General features: G+C 45.4%; 1 protein-coding gene across 7 annotated transcripts in view; it reads right to left on the bottom strand.

Moving 5' to 3' along the window:
- Window positions 1–19,131, bottom strand: part of sipa1l3 (signal-induced proliferation-associated 1 like 3) — a 64,933-nt gene that overhangs the window by 26,557 nt on the left and 19,245 nt on the right. Inside the window, exon 1 of one of the 7 annotated variants that reach the window (XM_056440684.1) lies at window positions 14,610–15,029. The exons of 5 other annotated variants lie outside the window; for them this stretch is intronic. The gene's annotated coding sequence lies outside the window, so the exon portion shown is untranslated. Of the gene's footprint in view, window positions 1–13,949; window positions 14,016–14,609; window positions 15,030–19,131 lie in introns of those variants that run through there. One more of the 7 variants, XM_056440685.1, reaches the window with a different exon arrangement.

The following is a 19,131-nucleotide window of genomic DNA, read 5'->3' as shown; positions in this document are numbered from 1 at the left end:
CTGGGACATGATCCAATCCAGTTCCAGTGGCGTCAGCGAGTTTTGGAAGTAGCAATGAGCCTCATAGCAACGCTTAGCGGACACCATCGTCCCCACGGTAAAAGTTAGGGTCTTTCCTAACCAAAAGCCGTGGGTTGATAGATCCATCCGTGAAGCTGTGAACGCCCGCATTGCTGCCTATAACTCCGGTCTTGTATCCGCAACATGGACGAGTACAAGGCAGCGGTCTATGGACTGAGGAGGCGGTGAAGAAGGCCAAGAGGAGGTACCGAGACAGAGTGGAATCACAGATGGAGCAGCGCGACACCAGGCGCCTATGGCAGGGGCTACGGACTATCACAGACTACCAGAGCAGACCCGCGCAATGGTGAGTGCCGACGCATCCCTAGCGGACGACCTGAACTCATTTTATGCACGGTTTGAGGCTAGCAACAACAGCGCTAGCTCGCTTGCTAACAACAACACCGTTAAGCGTAGCCGAGGTGAGTTCTACCGCTGGGGATGAACACACACTCTCTGTGACCGAGCACAGTGTGAGGAGGGCTCTGTTGAGGTGAACACCAGGAAAGCTGCAGGTCCAGATGGCATATCTGGGCGAGTACTGAAGACCTGTGCTAACCAGCTAGCTCCAGTGTTCACCACAAAATTCAACCTCTCCTGGCTGAGTCCGTGGTCCCCGCCTGCTTCAAGAGATCCACTATTGTCCCTGTGCCCAAGAATGCTTCTCCAGCATGTATGAATGACTACCGACCGGTGGCCCTCACCTCGGTGGTCATGAAATGCTGAGAGGCTGATAAAGGACTACATCTGCGCCTTCCTCCCTTCCTCCATGGACCCGCTGCAGTTTGCTTATCGCCCAAACAGATCCACGGATGATGCTGTCTCCCAGGTACTGCACACACACTCTCTCATCTGGACAGCCAGAGGGGGGCTATGTGAGACTGCTGTTCATTGATTATAGTTCAGCTTTCAACACCATAGTCCCTCCAGACTGGCCGGCAAGCTGATTGAGCTGGGACTGAACACCCCCCTGTGTGCTTGGATCCTGGACTTCCTGACCGCCAGGCCACAGGTGGTCAGGGTGGGCAGACACACCTCCAAACCCCTCACCCTGAACACAGGATCCCCCCAGGGTTGCGTCCTCAGCCTCCTACTGTACTCCCTGTACACACATGACTGTGTGGCCAGGTTCAGCTCCAACACCATCATCAAGTTTGCGGATGACACAGTGGTGGTGGGCCTGATCTCCGACAACGAGAAGGCCTACCTGGAGGAAGTTGCTGATCTGTCACTCTGGTGCCAGGACAACAGCCTCATCATGAATGTCACCAAAACTAAGGAGCTGATTGTGGACTTCAGGAGGGTACAACAACAGAGGACGTACTCACCACTGGGGATTAACGGGACTACTGTGGAGAGGGTGAGCGGGTATAAATACCTGGGAGTCCACATCACCGAGGATCTGACATGGTCAACGAACACAGACACTCTGGTGAGAAAGGCAAGGCAGCGCCTCTACCACCTCAGGCAGCTGAGGAAATTTAAAGTTTCCCAGAGGATCCTTCAGTCCTTCTACTCTGGAGCTGTAGAGAGCGTCCTGACAGGAAGCATCACAGCCTGGTTTGGCAACTGCTCCGCTCAGGACAGGAAGGCTCTGCAGAGAGTAGTGCGTTCGGCTGAACGCACTATTGGAACTACACTCCCTACACTCCCCACCCTGCAGGACTTGTACACCAGGAGGTGCAGAACCAGAGCCGGCAGGATCATGAAGGATCCTCACCACCCCAACAACAGACTGTTTCAGCTGCTGCGGTCAGGCAGGCGCCTCCGTAGTCACGCTGCAAGAACAGAGAGACTGAGACGGAGTTTCTTTCCTCAGGCCATCAGGACTGTGAACTCCGACCTCACCAGGACCCCCACATAGACCCACACAACTGCCCCTCTTAGGCACACACACACACACACACACACACACACACACTTACTGTAAATATTGTGTTGTTTTTTATTGTAAATAGTGTGTACTTGTTGCCCTTGCACATTCCTGCTGAGCATTGCCACTTTCATTTCACTGCACACCCTGTGTGTGTATGTGACAAATAAAAACATCTTGAATCTTGAATCTTGAGAGAGACCAGAGAGAGAGACCAGAGAGAGAGACCAGGGAGAGAGAGAGAGAGACCAGAGAGAGAGACCAGAGAGACCAGAGAGAGAGAGAGACCAGAGAGAGAGAGACCAGAGAGAGAGACCAGAGAGAGAGACCAGAGAGAGAGAGAGACCAGAGAGAGACCAGAGAGAGAGACCAGAGAGAGAGACCAGAGAGAGAGACCAGAGAGAGAGACCAGAGAGAGACCAGAGAGAGAGAGACCAGAGAGACCAGAGAGAGAGAGAGACCAGAGAGAGAGACCAGAGAGAGAGACCAGAGAGACCAGAGAGAGAGACCAGAGAGAGACCAGAGAGAGACCAGAGAGAGAGACCAGAGAGAGAGACCAGAGAGACCAGAGAGAGAGACCAGAGAGAGAGACCAGAGAGAGAGAGACCAGAGAGAGAGAGAGACCAGAGAGAGAGACCAGGGAGAGAGACCAGAGAGAGAGACCAGAGAGAGACCAGAGAGAGAGACCAGAGAGAGAGAGACCAGAGAGAGACCAGAGAGAGAGACCAGAGAGAGAGACCAGAGAGAGAGAGACCAGAGAGAGAGACCAGAGAGAGAGAGACCAGAGAGAGAGACCAGAGAGAGAGACCAGAGAGAGACCAGAGAGAGAGACCAGAGAGAGACCAGAGAGAGAGAGACCAGAGAGAGAGACCAGAGAGAGAGACCAGAGAGACCAGAGAGAGAGAGACCAGAGAGAGAGAGAGAGAGAGACCAGAGAGAGAGACCAGAGAGAGACCAGAGAGACCAGAGAGAGAGAGACCAGAGAGAGAGACCAGAGAGAGACCAGAGAGAGAGAGACCAGAGAGAGAGAGACCAGAGAGAGAGACCAGAGAGAGAGACCAGAGAGAGACCAGAGAGAGACCAGAGAGACCAGAGAGACCAGAGAGAGACCAGAGAGAGAGAGACCAGAGAGAGACCAGAGAGAGAGACCAGAGAGAGAGAGACCAGAGAGAGACCAGAGAGAGAGACCAGAGAGAGAGAGACCAGAGAGAGACCAGAGAGAGACCAGAGAGAGACCAGAGAGAGAGACCAGAGAGAGAGAGAGAGACCAGAGAGAGACCAGAGAGAGAGACCAGAGAGAGAGAGAGAGACCAGAGAGAGACCAGAGAGAGAGAGACCAGAGAGAGAGACCAGAGAGAGAGAGAGACCAGAGACCAGAGAGAGAGAGAGAGAGAGACCAGAGAGACCAGAGAGAGAGACCAGAGAGAGACCAGAGAGAGACCAGAGAGAGAGAGACCAGAGAGAGAGACCAGAGAGAGAGAGAGACCAGAGAGAGAGACCAGAGAGAGACCAGAGAGAGAGAGAGAGACCAGAGAGAGAGACCAGAGAGAGAGAGAGAGACCAGAGAGAGAGAGACCAGAGAGAGACCAGAGAGAGAGAGAGAGACCAGAGACCAGAGAGAGAGAGAGACCAGAGACCAGAGAGAGATAGACCAGAGAGAGAGAGAGAGAGAGACCAGAGAGAGAGAGAGAGAGAGAGAGAGAGAGAGAGAGAGAGAGACCAGAGAGAGAGAGAGACCAGAGAGAGACCAGAGAGAGACCAGAGAGAGAGACCAGAGAGAGACCAGAGAGAGAGACCAGAGAGAGACCAGAGAGAGAGACCAGAGAGAGACCAGAGAGAGAGACCAGAGAGAGAGACCAGAGAGAGACCAGAGAGAGAGACCAGAGAGAGAGACCAGAGAGAGAGACCAGAGAGAGACCAGAGAGACCAGAGAGAGACCAGAGAGAGACCAGAGAGAGACCAGAGAGACCAGAGAGAGACCAGAGAGAGAGAGACCAGAGAGAGAGACCAGAGAGAGACCAGAGAGAGAGACCAGGGAGAGAGACCAGAGAGAGAGAGAGAGAACAAGGTGAGAGAATATCACAGCGGATTTCTTCTGTTGAGGCTAATCTTCAGGAGGCTGACAAGGGATATTATTATCACACACTCCGTGCACTCGAGTGCATGTGGGTTCACACACGAACACTTTTACACCCAGAGGACACGAAGGCTGTGGCAGCTCTGCTGCAGATTTTTTTTTTAATGTAACACTTTGGCTAATAATATTAGACTGGAAAGTGATGCAGATCCAAACCGATCGAGTACACACACAAGTTAAGCATCTCGTCACTGTTGCGTAATCGTGTATTGTATTTTTTGTGTGGGGAATGATGTAGTTTATTTCTGGCCAAGACGGAAGCAAATGTTCCCTTATTCTCCTGATCCTACAGCGTGAACACAGCAAAGCTCAAATTAAACACAAACAACTGCAACTTTGAGATAAAGAGATGAATGTGGAGAGACGGAAAAGAGCGGAGGCACAGAGTGACCCAACAGCTGGAGGGGTGAGTTGGGGTGAATCCAGAAATAGAGTGATTGGACAGAGTAAAGAAAGAACAAGGAGGAGAGTGGTACATTGCTCAGTGAACCACAAGAGCGTGCTTTTATATGACAGACACAGTGCATCAAGTCTTAAGAACCCACCAGCCTTGTAAAGACGTGCATCTTAAGAGTGTGTCTCTCCGGAGATTTAATCTAATACTTCTTACAGGCTTAATGTCTTCATTGTTAGAGCAGGATTTATGAATAGTGTCAGAGCACATGTGTTTTATATGCTATCTGAATACTTGGTGGTCTCCAAAGCTAGACGTGTACTCATATTGTACTTGTGAAGTTCCCAGCATTGTTCTCTTTTACGATCATCTTCAGTCCAGACAAACGTTTGGTCACTTTTTGGGGCAGTTATGGTTGTTCAGAGTGACCGGCTGGGAATTCCTCTTGGAGGATATTATGAATTGATTCCTCATGAGCCGTGACGATATGCTGGCAGTGGTCCACAAGCAAATATGTAAAATATAAAAAAGCTGATCAAAAAGAGCCGTGTGCAACAAACACAGTGTCTGTATTGATGACGTTCCTATTTTATTCCTTTAATTACCACATTGAATACCAATTGATATCTGTTTCATAATCACACTGACCAGAGTATGACTGTGCAATGGAAAACCAGTTGGGACAGTATGGTCTAGAATTAATTATTATCATGTCACATGTGGTACAACTTGAAAGCATTGGATACATATTTGATGATATAAAGAAATTAAATAATTGTGACTTGGACCTGGATAAGTGGCAGAAAGTTGATGAAGAGATGGATGAACTAATTCAGACGTTTTCTGTCTCTAGCAAGGGGCACACTGTTGGTCTGATGATGACGCTCCACAGAACGGATTCAATTGTGCAAAAATATCCAACGTGGTCTTTATAAGTGTATGTCTCCCAAAAGCATGCAATTGTCATTTTAGAACCGACATATTGTTTTGATAGAAACTTAATTCAAAGCCATAACTAGGAGATGTTTTAGAGCTTCGCTTAAACATCTAACGTGTAAATGTGCTGAAACCATTTCTGCTGGAGTCAAAATGCTACTCTTGAATTTACTTTTCCATTCTCAAGCTTTGGTCTGATCTCGTTCTCATTTAGCTTTCCATTCCTAGATGTAAGCTTCTTTATCTACATATCATACATCTCAAACCGCCAAAAGTCCTTCAAATATCGAAAAAAAACCACACAAAAACGAGGAAGCGCACCACATTTGCATATGTTCATTTTAAATACGGCTCTTGTTCCGCTCAAGTCTTTTTCATCTTTCTTTGTCAGCTACAAAACCTTCTCGTCATTCTTTTCTTGCATGTTTGTCTGCATCACAGCAAACAATTTGACAACACATTTCCCAACACACTGCTTATTGAAGCGGTTTCTTGTCCAGCTTGTATTTAAATGGTCACGGTTGACCCTTCAGGTTTCACAACTGGAAAACTCTTTAGCGTGATTAACCAGACAGGAGCGGTGACATTATTACATTCAGACAAAAGCTTTCAGGAATTAAATGATATGATTCAACCACATGCAGAAAAACACAAACCTACACAACTGTATAATCATTTGGACTCGTCACGTCGAACCACAATTAAATCGGAGCACTTTCAATACTTAATAGCCTGTAGAGAGAGTACATCAGGAACTATTCTGTTGTGAGGACACATCTGTGCTCATCCCTCCAGCTACCTCGGTTTATGTGAACTCTACAAATATTGACCTCTGGGTGGACCATCTCATTACGAAGTCCACTTTACATAACGTCAAGCTTCTCCTTGTGTCCAGGGAGCTCACAGTGGTTTGTTGTGTGTTTTATGAACTTCTACGAGTCCTCTGAATTACTTTTTGGCCTCCAGACAGTATTACTCATTCACTCATACATGCACACAAACCCCAATTCACAGCAAACTAAATCCAACTATAGTCGTGGAGCCACGCACATGTATCATGACTTTAGTTATGTTTTTGGAGAACCCCAGGCAAAGTTCTAATCATGCTTTCTGACAGACGTTCCTCATCCAGAGGGCTGTCCTGTGATCCACGATGAGGCCCAATCCCAGATTATTATCCATCCCCAGCCGCAAGAGCTGCAGAATGGCTTCATTATGTGTCTGAGGTGCCCGATGAGAAGGAGTGTGGTCTGATCTCTACCAGTGACTTCTGTTACCGTACTTATTGGTTAGAAAACAAGTCCACTAATACTGCAGGGAGGAGAAGGAAGCAACACAAATTAAAGCTGCAAGCAGCGATGTGCAGGTCTTCGTTCCTTCGCGATGAATCTGATGAATTTCAGGAATAGTTCAGTAATAGTGGCCAGAAATACACAAAGATAAATGGAAAAATCACACAAAACTCTAAATAGTATTTTGATTCAGTTTTTGTACAGTTTAGAGCAGGGGTCGGGAACCTATGGCTCGCGAGCTTCCGGTGACGGCAAATGGCACCCAGACAATTTTGAGTTAAAAAAAATAATAATCTCCGCCCGCCCCCCTGTAATTTTCTCTAACGCGCCAGATGACAGCAGAAGTAATTTAAGGTCCTTTTCTTAAAGACGTATTTGTTATTTTATTAAACTAAATGTCCGATATTGATCGTCTCTACACAGCAGCATGTCATTCTGTCTCTACGTGTCGCGTTAACACTTCTCGGCTCTCCGTCTCGCGCACCGCAGAGCTCCGATGCCGGCGTGTGCGCGCATCGGTGCGGAGCAACGAAAAAGTCACCTGCACATTTTTTACTGTAAATGTTTAGTTCCTATACGATGAAGTCGTCACGAGGTCCCTAATACAAAGAAAAAATACTATGTTCCATTTAAAAATATTTAAAAAAGTTACACCTCTGGTATGATGGAAAGAATACCAGAAAGCATCGGGCTCCAGCGACTCTGCTCAGAAGTGTGGAAGAAGTCAATAAACTGCAGAACAAACAAAGCAGATGTTGGTGAGATGGATGGGAGAGTAAAGAGCGAGGCCTAATCAACATAAATATAACATATAATTAAAGGATCATATAAAATCCAAAGAAAAACATGTGAGAAGGTAGAATAATCTCCATCAAATATAGTCAGAATTGAGCAGACACAAGCAGGTTTGGCCCAAACTTCACAAGATAAAGTGCAGCCATGTAATGCCATTTAATTACTCACGCAGTAATTATTCAGCTTTGGGATGTACCTCCCCTGTTTCGACTCTCCTCGTCGCTCCCATTCATGCTCTTCTTCTCTCCTCACCAGCTCCGACTTGCTCTGCATGATGCAGGCTTGGCCCATGCGCCACAGACACACACCGAGGCTGGTAATTATACTGGTTAGATGCTAGTAATGACAGAGCTAGCAGGGGAGCACTGCTTCCAGAGGAATGAGTGCACTCTGTGTGGAGGAGGTGCCCGCTGATGATGCTGCTTGCTGGAATGCCATACCGGTACGGTCTGACCAGAGATCAGCGTGGAGAGCTTGTTGCCAATGTAAAAGCATGAGAGATGAGCAGAGATAGCCATATGTTTCTGTCTCTGCCAAAACAGAAAGCAGCCTAATTATGTCTGCGATTAAAGAAGGGATGTGTGGCAACAAGCATGAATCAAATTAAGAGATGTGCGGGCAAAGACCAAAGGCTTCTGAACATCTACGATTCACTAAATGTCAACAAGCAAACTGCTGACATTGTGTCAAGGCAGCTCAAAACAGGATTTTATCAATCCTTGGAGAAAAACTCCCCAGACATCAAACATCAGCAGCAGTTACGATAATTGTTTAAATTAAGTAAACGAGGCCAGAGATCAAGCTACATTATGGGCTGGTTTGAAGAACAGATGGCTGTACGTACGACAGGCAGATGGCTGACGGGAGCAGGGTCGAGCATGTCTCTGTAATACCACAGTGCCGACGGGGACGGACAATCCAGCATTCGTGCCACCGTGGCTTCTAAAGGGGAGACGGAGCAGGAGGCGCCATCAGGGCCGAGCGACCGCCACTCGTCGAGACGTAAAAACGTCCCGAAATTAGAGCCAGTCGAAGTGGCGCATTTAAACAAAAAAAATCCTAGAGATGACATTTAATTGAAGAAATGCATCAACATGATCTCAAGCTTTGTGAGACAGCTTGAATAATGTGTCCTACTGTTGGCAACACAGACGCTGGTTTCAGTTGAATCCGCCACAGAAAATAAGATGCAGAGTTATGAACTGGAGTCTTGACCTGGCCTCCTCGCCTTGCTGGGATACACACCTTCAATTATTTCCATTATTTTGCAGATACATTCACAGGACTTAGCAATGAAAACTATTTATTTATTTATTTAGATTATTTATTTAGCTTATGAAGACTAGATGTTGGTACTGTAAAAGACTGTAAAAACCCCTGCTGTGCAGGAGTATACGATTAAAAGACATCAGTGATTTGAAAGGATCTTTAAAAGATATAGTGGTGAAGATGTCTGGGATCAGGATGTGTCACTGAGCTGTGGAATGGAAAGCAATCATAGAAGGCGGATGAAGAGGCAACCTGCGTTCCTCCCAACAATAACAGATTTGACAAACAAATGTAATGTTGTGCTGGCACACACCCACATGGAGCCACAGGGCTCTGAGCCCACATCTCACCTGAACCCAGCTGTAAGGAACACGTCGTTCACCTGACCGAAAATGCAGTTTGTGGTCGTGGAGCACAAACGCTCATGCGCCACATCGTTTTACGTGCAACACTGCAGGCGATCTGGGAAGTCTCAAACGTGTGCGTCAGCTTTAAACCGAAGCTCCTCTATCAACAACAAACCTCGACAGGAAACTCTGAAAAACAACATTGACATATCGGAACATTGTGCTCGCAGGAAATACAGAGTTGAAGCCTGCGACTCTGGTCTATATCGAGCGTGTATGCGTGTTTGGTTTATCTGGAGGCGACATCTTTCCCTCCTCACCACTAATGTTCCGACCCCAGTCCTTTCCTCAAGTCTCTCCCGACCGCGCTGTCATTGTCTCCACTGATTTACATCGACATTGTTTTGCTCAATCTTGCTGATGTCGCTCGTGTCACTTCCATCTGTCTACCTGCCTGCCTGTCTGTCTGTTTGTCTGCCTGTCTGTTCTCCTGCAGTCCCATGACACAGACAGCACAAGTGTAGGAGGAGGAGGAGGAGGAGGAATACCATACCACTTCTATACTTTGGGGTGTTGGTTGGAAATACTCAAACTATTAAATAAAGTCCCGATGGGCTCTAGGACACAGCTAAAGGTTATACAAATGTCATCATATGACCCGACCTGATTTCCCTGAAATAGACATCTTCAAGTTAAGTACAAGTACCTCGACATTGTTCCACCAAAGCCAACAATGTCACTTATTACCCTCAACCATATCTTTGAGAATTATGATATCACGTCGTCTCTCTTCGCTGTGGCCGTCAGTGCAGCTCATCTTCATGGAGGAAAGTATATAAAAGGTCACCTGCTTCTCATTATCAGTACAACATGCAGATGAGGAAGTGCTTTATCTACAAAAAAGCAGACAGCTCGCCCCCACTGAAGAGTGTCCAGGTCATCAAGTCAATTAGCCTTTTATCAAGTCTCGCTTCTATTACAGCCAAACATTCGGTGAGCAAAGCGATTTATGGTCAAAGAGAAATCAAAGCACAGTAAACAACACGCATCTAAGTATCAAGAAATAGGTTCATACCCCGGACACACACGGACACACACATAATACAAATCAGAACCAAACGCAAAGAGTCTAAAGATAAGAGCAATGTCAGACTAATGTAATAACTTGCAGTGATGAAGAGAGAAATACTTATAGAAAAAAGTATCAAGACAAAAACAATTATCTTACAGTCTTCTAAGTGCACGCACGCACGCACGCACACACACACACACACACACACACACACACACACACACACACACACACACGCACACGATTGTGCAGCAGTTTGCCTCTGCACAAATAACTGATGTTTTAGTATGAGCTGAAATGCTGTGAATCACAAATCAAAACAGCGAGTGGAGTCCTTCCTTCCTCGGTACACTGAAGCATACAGTAACATGTGCTCAGATGTCTGTCTCCATCGACCTCTACCTAATTTCCTGAAAACCTGTCTTCACCTTCCAGCTCTTTCTTGAACATGGATGGAAATATAAAGGAAGGCGATGAGGAAAAATGAAGGACGCTGTGCACTTTGATGAGAGGTCGAGGGGCCTAAGAACAGAGGGGGAGGGTTCTTCAAATAGAAGTAGGACATCCGTGGGGGTGGGTGGGAATAAGCAGACATCATGTCCTGAGGGTCAGGGCCATTACTGTCTGACAAATACAGTTCTATCAATACTGATCAATCAGAGTCCACTTACGCTGCCACGGCCAGCATCATAACACTGTCTTTAGCTGAGGGTCAGCAGGGGCAGATGGGGGTCAATGGTAGTGAAAGTGTCTATTTTCCTTTAGTTCGTTTCCAAAGTGTCAGACATAACAAAGTCAGCAGCGTCAGCATGGATTCAAGGCCCTGGAAATCAAATGAAACTGGAAGTGAAGACTTTGTACCATGGAGCACAGCCTCCGTGGTCCACTACAGCTAGTGTGTAGTAGTCTCACTCACAGACACACAAATATATATATATATATATATACATATATATATACACACATATATATACATACATATATATACACATATATATGCATACATATATATATATGTTTTTGTGTGATTATATTTTTCCTGAATCTCCTACAGCCAGTTATTTCCAGTTGAATGTAAACTAGCATCATGACAGGTGTTGAGAATAGATTTACGAGATATTTTGTACACAGAAGATATCAAACGTCCAGTTACGCCTGAAGCTATAAAAACAATGTTGTCAACTTTTCCCTTGAAGAAAGCACATTGTTGCCAAAACATCAGTCTCTCTCTCTCTCTCTCTCTCTCGCTCTCTCTCTCTACTCAACTCAACTCAACTCAACTCAACTCAACTCAAACTGCCACAGGGTGGATTCATCACCTCTGTGACACAAACTCAGCTTAAAATGTTCCCCCGAGTTGGTTTCTGCTCTTCCTGAAGTCCCTGAAACTACATCCTGAGCAATTCTCTCAACCGAAACACGCGACGGTGGTGAATCTGAACTGCTTTTGAAGTCCACTGGTTCCAATGACGCAATGGACCTGCAGAACAAGTACAAACAAGGAAACATGAGCGTCAGGGTGAAAACAAATGACCTCCGTCGCCTCCACAAACACCACACACGTAAACATCAATGGACCTCAACGTGAAGCAGTTCAGACGAGACGTCCACACGCGCCGGTGGAAAGTCCATTTGTGTGACAAGTCCGCTGCATATTGAGTCGTGGCGTCTCTGAATCCCGCCAGACAGAACTGTCACACCGCCAAAGCACAGTTGGCTTATTGCTTGCGAGTGTCTGTGTGTACATTACAGTATGTTTTCAGTACAGTCAGACTATGAGTTCAGCATCAACACTTATAGACATAAATATACTCATATGTTAGGGATGTTACAAAGATGCAGAGCTCTTGTCATTACAGCAGCGGAGGATAAAAAGAGTCGTGCCTGTGCCTTCATCATCACTGCTGTGATGCCTGAATAGTGTCTATTGAGTATTTGCGGTGCCAGTTCTCCAGAGTTCAGCCGACTGAAGAGCTTCAGAGACTTTTCATTTGTTGTTTCCATTTGTGGGTATAAGGGGAGTGCACGTTACGATATATATCCGTCCATCCATCATCTGTTACTGCTCATTCTTTACAAAACCAGAAGGGGCTGGATCGATCCTGGCATTGGGCGAGAGGCGGAGGACACCGAGATACGGCACAGTGAAGAAAAACATCTTTTTACGGGAATAATTCAAAGAAAAACTACTTTTAATGTCGCTAGCTTGCATATTGAGATAATCTATGCCAATTTCAAATAAATCAGATACAATAAAACTAATTTAAATAAGATCTTAAACAAGTAGGTGATTCATTGCTTATTTGGCAGACAGAAAAGCTACTATTAATGATTAATGATCCATTTTCTCTGTTTAATATTATTATAAACTTGCAGTGTCGGTCAGACAAAGCGAGCGATTGAAAGATTGTGATGTCCCTTTTTATAAAACGATAACGGAAATAAGTAAAAAAAAGCCCCGTTTTAAATGTTAACTTCTAAAGCACTGAGCACAACTGGCAAATACAACAATACTATTTTTAAATCTTGGGAATATTATCCTGTTCAAGCTTGGAAGAAGAATTCTGAAGACCAATTTCCTCTTTTACAAAAATAAAAAATGAGTTTATCTTTTCATTTTGTCCGCCTGACACAGATTGACATGAAGCAGCATCACTTCACCGAGTCTAGAGCGTGGAGTGTGTCATGAGAACACGTGCTGCAGCAGAGGGAGGGAACCCCTTGCAGACAGGGGTGGGCAGCCCCATTCACACTCCAACACTGGGAGGTGCGGACTGCCACACTTTCGTCCTTTCACATCTCCGATCCCCTGCACGCCCCTTCGTCTCCCCCCCGTGATCCCAGCCATCGCCTCTTATTCAGATTATAATAGAGCCATTGGTGTGTGGAGAGACAGACGGCGCTGGCTTTGCTTCCCGACGCGAGGCTCGGTCCTGCTGAACGCTTCCCGCTGTGGAGGTCTTCATGAGGATGACATCAGGATGAGTGTCGCATGAGGGAACGCCAATGGAAAATCCATGTGTCCGCTTTAAATATTTCAAACTGAGAGTTATTCTGATCCACAAGCAGCTTTCTTCTAAACTAAGACTGATGATACGCCAATTCCAGTGTTCCAGTAAGAACTTGCAAAGTAGGCGTGCACAGTTTGTATAATATGATCCACATGAGGCGGTGCATTATTGTTTTCTTACAACTATCACCCTTTAAAAGAGGCTGTAATTATCTACTCAGAATAGATTTTGGAAAGGATCCTACACTGCAAGTATGTGCGCGTTTGTTTATTAATTTTTACTTGCTAATAAAATGATTGCACCACATTAACAATTCTCCAACCAGAGCTTCCGTGACAAGCAAAACAATAAACCAATTACAAGTGGCACTTCTTCATGTTTAAAGGACGGAGTGAAGTCCAATCGCTGTCTGCTTTAAATCTGGGCACCATTAGAGGAAAATACAGAGATGAAGTCACATGCAATACGCAGAGGTCCTTTCCCCCAAAACCACTTGGAAACGCTGCCGTGGCCGTTTGATCGCTATGCTGGTGCTGGTTGCTATAGGAACGAGAAGGTGCAGCAGCGGAAAAGACGTATGATGTAGGCGGCAGGCCGCAGGCAATCGGGACACGCAACCTGAAGAGCGCAGCCGTAAATAACAACGCGCAGTAATCCACACAGCCGGGGCCAGCTGGTCACTCTGCAGTCCAATGCCACTGCAGCGAAGCTCCCGCTACACCTGCTGCTCATTCAGAGGAGCTTCGTTACGTTCTGATTCTACCTCGGATTTCTGCACTGGGCACCGCACCGTCCGCAGAGCCGCTCCTCGTCCCTTTGCAGTTTCCTCAGGCTGTTCCCCCCCACCCCCCCCCTCGCTCGACCACGAGCCACACAAGCATCAAAGCATGTCAGAATGAGCAATTAACTCTTCAAAGACATGAACAAAAAAAGCGCAGGGCTGTAAAAGTGCACTCATCAGCAGACTTCCAGCATCTGTTACTTGTTTTTGTTTCCAGGGCATAATCCAGTCGAGCGAATTCCGTGCATTTCCTTCAGAAAGTTGCCGCGGACGCGACCTATGGTCAAATAACCAGACATGCCTCGCTGCAGAGCCAAGGCTTTTCAATTACAGCTTGAACCTGGTGACGGAGTAAGTAAGGAGGATTAGCAGAGGAGTTTAAAGGGTGAACTTGAGTTACTTTATGACTAGAAGTCTGTGGGTTAAACAACTACACAACACCCGCTTCGTCCTTAGATTGCTCCTGTAAATGTGAAGGACTTCCTGGTGAGTCCAGGCCTGCATGTCTGACACACATCAAACCTGGACGGGGAATTCGTCACCTCAGACATTTTCTCAACGCACAGCCGTTCTCCTGGCTCCTCAAGCATATCAGGTGGCGTCAGGTGGCTGCCGATTACCATCTACGTTTTGTCAGCTAACCTGTTGCGGTTGCAGGAGTCCAGACTGGATTTATCCGAATGTCGAAAAAAACTGCCCGATGCATTCCTGTGCAGGTCAGACACAAGACCAATCGAACTCCATCTGTTGAAACGAACACGTCACTAATTCGTTGATCCGAACTCAGGCCACTGGGCGCATTCCTGACAAGAATTACACGGCTGAGAAGGAGACCTGATATGCAGGGAAGTGATGTTGGAGCGAGGTCCTAAATGTTGAAACAGCTGATCGTGTGTACGGATGAATAAAGACGTCTTTACAGCATACAAGCACATCACAACCACACTACAGAAATAATAACAACAATTAATATATATAATAAAGAGTTATAACAAAATAATAAATAATAATAATAACACTTGACTGACTGACTGCTCACAAGGGGAAAGAGACATAAGGAAGCTGTTTTTGGCCTCGGCCTCTCTCCCCATTGGTGTGAGGTGATAGTAATAGTGTGTGTGTGTGTGGCGCAGTAAAGACAGGTCCTCGGGGTGACTTGCACCGTCACAGCTGTTGCAGCTCCCAGAGACATCTCAGGGGAGAACAGCGAGCTACCGCTGCTCCACGCTGATTAACCCGAGGGCGTGCACACGGGCGATCGAGGAAACCGCACGCTCTCACGCACAGTCACACACACACACACACACACACACACACACACACACACACACACACACACACACACACACACACACACACACACACACACACACACACACACACACACACACACACACACACACACACACACACACAGTATTAGAACTAATACTGCATATATGCACTCTCGCCTGTCATGGTTCTCAGTTGAAACTCAACTTCACTTTTGTCTTCTCATGTTTTTCAGGAAAGTAGTATTTAATCAGACACCGGTATATTTCTTCAATCAGTTACAATACATATTTAACAGACATAACCATAACACAAGGAATGCTATTTTAGGTCAATTGATACCGCCAACCCCAAGAACTAACCTCCTCAAACGTACTGTTATCTATCCTGAAATTACAGCTTGGAACTTACTACCTCCTCGTTTAACTCACGAGTAATAATTTGTCATTCAAAAAACAATTAAAGGCGCACCTAACAACATTCACCACTTGACGTATTCTATTGCTTTTTAGTCATCTGATTTTCTTTTTCTTTTTCTTTGTATGAATTAAGTTGAATTGCATAACATATATCTTATCCTTCGACTGTACTGTGCATCTGACTGCACTATTTTTTTACTTTGTTGTACTATTTTTTCACTGATGGTTTCATGATATGTTTTGTATGTATTGTATTTTGTCCTTTCTGTGGACCCCAGGAAGATTAGCGGTCGCTAAGGCGTCAGCTAATGGGGATCCAATAAATAAACAAATAAACACACACGGCTGCTTGTTTACTACAGCACTTACGATATTAAAGGCCCTGGGATTTCTTTTTGTGTGTTTTTGAATAATTTGGTATTTAATCATTTAATAGTTGTATCTTAGAACTTTGCTAAGATGGCTGAATTACTGAGCTGCTAAACTAAACTTAAATCCAGTTGTCTCACAACAATAAACAGCAACAATTTAAACCATCCAACTACTAACACGTGTTTGGCATTCTGGCAAATACACTTTGGGTTTTTCTGTGCCAAATATGTTCATACTATAGCGCCAATATTGTGAATAATATTGAAGTAGTTGCATCACTGATGTAAAAATATACTACTTATACTAAGCATTAAATACACTTTGCAAAATAAAAGTATATTGAACGCTTGCATTTCCAGATTCAATACATGCCAACAACCTATATCACACCTTATTTCATAATACCGACATCATTTAATTTCTTGACCTTAAGTTAAATGACGATATTATCATAGGTTTATTATGAAACCAGTTAATGTCTCACAAACAATAAAGGACATCACTGCTTAATGAATCATGACAGGCGTACACTGATTGTGCTTCGTCAAGAGGCAGTTGGGCGAGCTCACAAGCCACTGCACCGCATCAGACACGTGCGTTTAGAGTTAGGAATAATGTTGATTTCACGTTTGCTTACATGTCAAGAAGCGGACAGCTCTGCAGGCAGATCCTGAGAGCACCCAGTAAAATACATCTGTCATATTCAATCTGTGTCGCGGGGTCGTGATCAGCTGGCGTTCCCCCTTCAGAACAGGTGCAGCCAGCAGTGCGGCGCGGCTGCAACAGATTAGCGATGTGTGCGTAAACAGAACCGGACAGCGGAGACGGATCTCCTCATGGATGTCAGAGCTGTGCCCCGTGATTTGAATCCACGGAGAGTTCAGCTACAATACTGCCCCCCCCCCCCCTACAGAACCATCCGATTGTGGTTCGGGGGCTGGTAATCATTGGTCCGTTGCATAATCTCACACAAACTCTATAAATACACACAGGAGAGGCGGCAGAGGATGCGATTATGGTGCACTCACTTTAGTGCCTGCAGGTAACAAATCGAGCTCTCTTTTTTAAGCCGAGATGGAGGAGCTGACTGGATTGGCGGACATGTTTTGCAGCTGGTGTGTTTTTGCACAGTACTTTTGTCAATCTTTTCTCTTCCTTTAGCTTTCCCACACGCTTGTTTTCCAGTGAGTCTATTCCCTTACGCATATTTAGAGTTTGCTTCTAATCCTTAAAAAAAATGGATCGAAATGGTGTTAATTGTTTCACCTTACTCTCGACTGGAAAGCAAATAAGCTGATCTACAGCTTTAAGCACCGACAGCTGATTTGTAGTCTTGGTTACTTATTCTTTACATTTTTAATGAGAATTTCTAAAATCGTAGACTATATTTTTATAAAGGCAATGTTTTTTTTATCCGCATTGTGGGAAGTCAAATCGAACACCGATTCATTTATGAAGCTCAGCTTATTTTGATGAATATAAGAGGATTTTGTAGATTAAAAAAAAATCAAAATAGGATACAAAAGGATTTGTGTATCTGTGCGGGTATATTCCCACGTAGTTTTCTACAATACGCCTCCATGGAGGAAGCGGGGGCAGAAGTGTGTCGACATATAAGTGTGTGTGTGTGTGTGAGTCTGCACTGCCGGTTAATTTCAAGGTTCTTCCTGTAACGGAATCAGAGCAGTGAAAGACTAATGAGGATAAATGATGATGAGGCTTCAGGAACACAAGGCCTCCAGCGGGGAGAAGAGACGATGTGTCAAACAGCTGGGAGGGAGTCGGGGCTTTCCTCCGGAAGCTTTACTTTTGTAGAAACACGATACCTGGCAGAGAAGAGCTGGTTTCATCGTGCGTGAGAGCCACGGTTACAGCCGTGCACAAGTAGATGTCTCAAATAATGATTATCTTGATCCCCATAAGGAAAGTCCCTCCTTCAAAGGGAGGTCAGGAGTCAGGGTTAACAGCTTGGGATGCTTAAAGCACACTCCTCCTTCTCGGTAGAAATACTGTACTGCTGCAGTAAGCAGATGTAGTCTTTCATTCAACAGACCCCTGATCAGACTGCCGGCCAAGCAACTGACTTAAGAGTCCGTCTCACTACTTCCAGGGACCGGATCAGGGAGGGTGAAGCGCAGGGTCAGCCTCGATCACAAAAAAATTCTAGAGCGCATTCCTCCATGCACCTCGGTGAAAACTGATTATTTAATCAGTACGAGCACAGAAAGGAGCCAAAAGGGGTATTTAAGGCCAAGACCGGATCTGGCAACATTTAAGAATTAGTGAAGAAAAAGAAAAAAGAAAACCACTGTCGTCATCCAACGATCCCTTTGTATTGATCTCTGAAGGCATCTGATTAATTGAGAACAAGGGGGGCTCCAGTAGTTTCGGGGTTAATAAACCAAAAGGCCATTCGTGCAAGTGTGGCCAGAGTCCTTCATTTAGATTTTGTATAATATAAATGGTCTCGTCATCCACCATTTCCCTGTCTCCTGGTTTTCTGCCACCTTTCCCCCCCATCTGAAAACATAAACCCATAAAATAGACACTTTCACTTAAATTTCAATTAATCTTCTCATTTTAGAAGCAAATACGTTGTGAGAGACTTTTGATTAAAGATTACAACTTATATGAAGGCGACACATGGCCGTTTTTCAAATATGTTGTCACATTTTATTGGCTATACAAACAACTTTTTGAAAGTAATTGGCAGAATAATTAACAATGAAAACAATCCTTCGCTGCAGCCCTAGATGACTTGTGGATCTCTCTCCCTCTCTCTCTCTCCCTCTCTCCCTCTCTCCCCACCAGGCCTCTCACAGTATGATTTTCCTCCCTGAATGGTGCCATTGACAGAAGAGGCAGTTGGGGCTCTACTGTGTGGAGACTTTGCGAGACAAACCCGACTGTTGCAGATAATCTTTCCTTCAGTTACCGTCTCTCCAGAGTGAACGACTCACACAGACAAACTCAGTACTTGGAAACAAACCTTATTTATGATGGGCCTTTTGCCGGATTTTGGGGCTTTTGAAGCAACGACTGCAGCTGCCTCCACCCAACATTTGTGTAGCTCCATGGCCGAGATAAGCTCAGTGTGTGGC

Source organism: Pseudoliparis swirei, chromosome 20, assembly GCF_029220125.1.
Source record: "Pseudoliparis swirei isolate HS2019 ecotype Mariana Trench chromosome 20, NWPU_hadal_v1, whole genome shotgun sequence".
Classification (NCBI taxonomy): Eukaryota; Metazoa; Chordata; class Actinopteri; order Perciformes; family Liparidae; genus Pseudoliparis; species Pseudoliparis swirei.
This window is presented reverse-complemented; position numbering and strand designations above follow the sequence as displayed.